We start from the raw sequence: 6,000 nt of genomic DNA on the forward strand, positions 1-6,000 counted from the left end.
CATTTTTAACCTATTTGAAGGAATTTACCATCGTTTTTAAACATTCTTCTTTCAATTAATTGCAAACAATAACATCTCATAATTGAAAGTTTAAATTTAATGTTTAATTTTTCATTTATATTGGAGAAAAAAAATCCTCTGCTTTTCTTAATTAATACTGTAATTAAAATACTATCTGCTGTGCATTAAAATATTTCAATTATAGCTATTAATTGGAGTAAAAGAAAGTTATCAGTTTTTAATATTATATTATATATATATAATGGCACTTATGTATAAACTGCATGTTATTGCCAAGCATTAGGCTTAACCCCATTCATTGGTGAATGAACATAGTCAATAGAATAACGTGATATCTTTGCCAGTCTTCGTCTTTTTCTTCCTTTTTTTGGCTATTAACAGCTATTTAAAAAATGATTAATAAAAGCATTTACACTTGGGTTAAAGCCATAATGGTTGTCTTTTATTTTTACGGCTGAATATTCTCAGCAACTCAGCACATATCAAATCAGATGAGCATGAAATTAGCAAAAGTTTCAGAATAAAGAGGTTCATTAAAAAATAATTTATTCAGATAATAATATAAAAATAATATAACTAAAAAACACACAGCTTAATAATTAAAGGAAATCACGCTATCATTATTACATAATGTTGCCATTACATCATCATCCGGATTTATTGTTATTTAATTAGTTTTATTCAAGTTTTCAATCATTTGTCCACGTGCATTTAAACAACTTCAAAAATATGGAAATGAAACAAAAGTCGAAGTTTTATTTCTTTATTGCAACAGAAAATTTGACGTTAAAAGCAATAATAATTAGGGTTTAAAAATCACTTTAGCGCCTAACTTTGAAACAATTCCAGCTATCGAAAAACTTTAAATGCAAAAGATACCCGTCTTAATGAGATGCTATTTTGGTTAATTGAGTTTATTAAGGCATTTTTGGAATAAAATTTACAATTTTTTTTATTGTTTTATTTTAAAACCCATTTATTTGGGTTTCCAAATCTGTATTTTAATTCTACGATAGATATAAAATGTCATATATTATTTTTTATCAACCATTTTAGTTGAAACCTAAAGTACCGACCGGAATTTGAATGTTTTTCAACATTTTATCAAGCATACGCCTCTCTCAGTTATAATTTATTTTATATATGTTCTATCAGCAAGCCACGTGTATTAGAATACATTTTGAGTAGTTTCTATACCGAAAAGATTGGCAATTACATCTGCTTTTGAATATTGTTTATATTTACAAAGCATTTTTAGTACGAGACAAATGAACATTTTAAATAATTTTTTGAAAAACTTGGATTTTGTAAAAAATTTCATACGCAAAACCTGATACCTCAAAAATTTATTAATATATTACCTTTAAAATTTTGCATATATGTTACCTTAAGTATTAAAAAGGCAATGAACTAGTCATATAACTTTGAATTGAACAGTTTTTGTTTTAGAGATGCTTAACGTAATTTTTAATAAAGAATTTTGTGAATTTTTCAATACAGAAATACACGATAAGTTACAACTTTTTTGAAAATGTACATATTTTTTAGATTGTAGTTTGCTCCCTTCACTACAGTTGTAAGTATGTTGTCTATAAAAATAATTGGAATATATACAATAGAATTTTTTGTACAGTGTTTTGATTTTTGTTGCAATTTTCACTATTTTTTACCCAAATTGACGCATTTTACAGAATCTCAATTGGCACATAACTTTCTGATTAATACTTTTAACTATTTGCAATCACATTAATGCAGAAAATGAACTGAAACAGCTCATTAGAGGGATTTTTCAAAAATTTGTCTCCGTAAGTAGGCAGAAAATTTCAACCCCCACTATTTTCACCCCTTTTGAACTAGATGGTCCATCTATGAACTCATCCAAGGTTTATACATTTCTTACAGTATATTCCAAGTTGGCTAAAATCCAAACAGAATTACTCTAGTTATTATATATATATATATTGATCAAAGGTGCTTTTGGGTTCTGGGGACCATAATCGGTGAAGAATGCAGAAATTTTCCGAAACTCATGTCAAGACACGCATTGCAATAAATAGTCTTCCTATAAGGAATCTACCTAAAAGTATCAATGAGCTATGTATTCGATTCATAAGATTGCATGTTGATATTTATGAATAATTTCCTATGGAATTAAGTTACATATTTGCTGTGCATTTTTGTGTTTGTGCTATATTCTTCCAGTACATTTTTTGTTCTTTCCTGAATTCAGATCTTGAGTATGCAAATGCTTAGAGAACATTAAAAAGCTATGAAAGGCAAGCACATAAAGATGCCATATCAGCTTTCTAATGAATTGAATAAAAATGAAGCCATCTCAGAATCCTCTGACCATCAAAATATGACGTTTTCTTCTCAACATCAATAGACCATCAGATGTTTCTATCTATTTCCTTTGAAAAGGTAAAAGTTTTATTGTATTTTAATAAGAATAAAATGCTGAAATTGCTTTTTTTATAACGCCATGTCATTTTCTTATGTATAACTGAAATTTCACATTTGAATTAAATAAAATTTGATCATCGTGGAATTAAATACGTAGTATGCCAATCATATTACACTGAATATTATTTACAATTCTTTTAGAAACCGAATTCGAATCGAGAATAGAACAGTTTCTTCCACATAGATTCTAATTCTTAATCACCTTGATAGTACACAAAACTGTTTCCAAAAATGTGCCATTATTATTGAATCAACAACTAGAATACAGTAAAAAAGAATAATTAACTGCGACTAAGTTACTACGCTAATGCTCCTAATTTATACATTATTTCATAACTTTGAAATCATAAATTAATAAAAAAATGGAGATCAGTTGATCTATTCAAATCATTACAAAGCAAAACGTTTCAAAAATGCAATTCTTATTATATAATCTATACATATCCATATATGTCTGCAAATCACCAAGCGTTTATGTTACAGACGGAAAAAATGTTTTTATTTTCTATTTTTTCTAGTTACTACAATCTACTTCATTTTCTATTTTTCTCTTTTCTCATATATCTATATACGTATTATAAGGAGTTTAATTATTACATCTAGTGACAACTTTCTTTTCTATCCTTTATTTTGAAGTATAATCATAGAATATAAAGTGACATCTTTACATCCGATCCTTATTTTATTTCTATCCCTCTATTTACAATTACGCTTATAGAATATGGCATTTCATCATTGCCTCTAGTCTCTATTTTCTGCTTTTATTTCTACCTTTCCCTTTTTTCGAGCACATACATTATATGTAACTTTATCAATATACCTTTATATTTCTTGTCCAAATTTTTTTCTATCTTCCTACATTCACGCATATACAACGTGATGTTTTATTATTACATGTAGTCTCTACTTACTTCTTTTATTCATACATTTCTATATTTTTCGTACACATACATTATATTGTAGTTTCATCATTATAACTTGTCTCCACTGTGTATTTTTTTCTATGTCACTATATTCAGTTATACATACATAATATGAAGTTTCATCATTACATGTAATCTCTACCTTCTTCGTTGCTTCCTACTTCCTATTTTAATGCATACATACATAATATGGCATTTCATCATTACACTCAGTCTGAACTTTCTACTAATTATATCCTTCAGTTTTTACATATACTTACAGAATATGACGATTCATCATTATATTTATTCTTTATTTTCCACTTTCTATTATATCCTCCGTTACATTCAGTTTCTACTTTCTTTTCCATCCCTCTGTTTTTATTTATACTTATAGAATCTGAAGTATCATCAATACATCCAATATATACTTTCGTTTTTACGTATTCATAAAGAATATGGAATGTCACCATTACTTTCACTTTTCGACCTCCTTTTCTAAATCTCCGTTTTAACATAAGTATAAGAATAAGGGATATCATCATTACAAACTGTCTCTGCATTCAACTTTATTTTCTACCCATATTTTATATATATACTTCTTGAATATGGCTTTTCATCATTATATTTATTCTATATTTTCAATTTTCTATTCTCCTCCTATGTTTTCTGGAATATTTTCAGATTATGAAGTGTCAATATTATCTGCTTTATCCTTCCGTTTCTCTCCATGTGTTCTCACATGTACTTGCAGTGTATGGTGTTTCATCATTACATCCAGTTTCTACTTTCTTTTCTACACCATTATTTCCAAGTATACTTATAAAACGCATTACTCCATCACTAAATCCAATTTCTACTTCCTTCCTATTTGCTTTCTTACCATTTTACTTTCAAGTTTTTATATAGAATAAGGCGTTAGATTATTGTATGCAGTTTCGACTTTGTATTTTCTTTTCCATTTTAAGTTTTCACATATGCTGAAAGAATATGACATTTCATCATTACAGCTTCCTCTATTTCAACTTTCTTTTTTAATATTTTATTTTCACTCATACTCATAGAATATGAAGTGACATCATTGTATGCAATTTCCATTGTTTTTTTTACTATTCCTCTTTTTACATGTATACTCACACAGTATGAAGTATCATCATTAAATCCATTTTCTGCTATATTTCTATCCCATTGTTTCCTCTTATACAAGGCGTGTTCAAATGAAAATGTACGAAACGTCGTAACAACGTAACCGTTGACATATTTTCCATGCCGCTGTGGGAGAACGTAGCGAGACATCTAGGGAATCGACTGGAATCTCCGGTATAGATCGAAGCATGCGTGGGCGGAGCCTCTCATAAAGAGCACCGTCCAATTGACTAAAAATGTTGAATTTCTCGAGCACAGAAGAACTATTAATTTCTATGTGTACTGTGAGGCACTCCGAAGACTTCGCAGGTCCATCAAGAACAAAAGACCGAGGCAACTCACGTAGGGTGTGGTTCTGCTCCATGATAATGCGCTTCTACACGTCTCCAGGGTCACACACGCGGAACTGGCCAAGTTAAAAAGGGAGAGACCATCCGCCCTACAGCCCGGACATGATGCCCTGCGAGTGTTTCAAGTGTTTGGTCCCCTAAAAAAACATCTGGAAAGGAAGCGCTTCAACTCGGACGGCGAACTCAAGGACTGGATGTCCGTCACGGCCACAAGAGTTCTGGGAACAATGAATCCTTGAGCTCGTTAATAAATGAGATCGTTGTGCTCAGGCCTGTGGTGTATACAATGAATAAAGTTTTCATTTATACCCACAGTGTCGTTTCGAATCCTTTCCATTTGAACACCCCTTGTATTTAATGAATTTAGTGTTTTATCATTACATCCATTATCTATTTTTAACATTTTCCCTACCCTTTTGTTTTCACATATACATACAAAATATCGAGTGTCATCAATATATCCAGTCTCTACTTACTAGCCTTCTGTTTTCACATCCAAATCTACAATAAGCTTTTTTATCATTTTAATTTCAAGTATATTTATAGAATATAGTGCTTAATTATTACATTAAATTCTTACTTCTAATTTGCTTTTTTTACCCATTGATTTCGAAGTATGCTAATAGAATATAAAATATCATCATAACACTCAATTACTCCTTCTGGCTTTCCTTTCTACTTCTCTAGGTTTGCATGTACTTGCAGAATATGGCATTTCATCATCGCATCATCTATTCTCTACTTTAAACTCTCTTTTCAACTCTTTTGTTTTCAAATATACTTATAGAATATGAAAAGACATTACATTGTTTTTCTATTTTCTAGTTTTCTATACTTTTTCACAAATACATAAAGAATAAGAAGTATCATCATCACATCCTTCTACTTTTTTCTTCTTTCAAATCTTTTGTTTTCACAAATATAGATAATGTGGTGTAATCATTCCATCCAGTCCCTAAATTCTGCTTTCCTTTCAACTCTTTTGTTTTCCCTCCATGCTTACACAATATTGAGAGCTACAATTACAAACAGTCTGTACTGTCTGCTCGCCTTTCTACTCCATTTGTAATATATACTTTCAGAATATGGCCTTCCTTCATTATATCCATCATCAATAC

This window comes from Argiope bruennichi, chromosome 11 (assembly GCF_947563725.1).
Source record: "Argiope bruennichi chromosome 11, qqArgBrue1.1, whole genome shotgun sequence".
Lineage (NCBI taxonomy): Eukaryota > Metazoa > Arthropoda > Arachnida > Araneae > Araneidae > Argiope > Argiope bruennichi.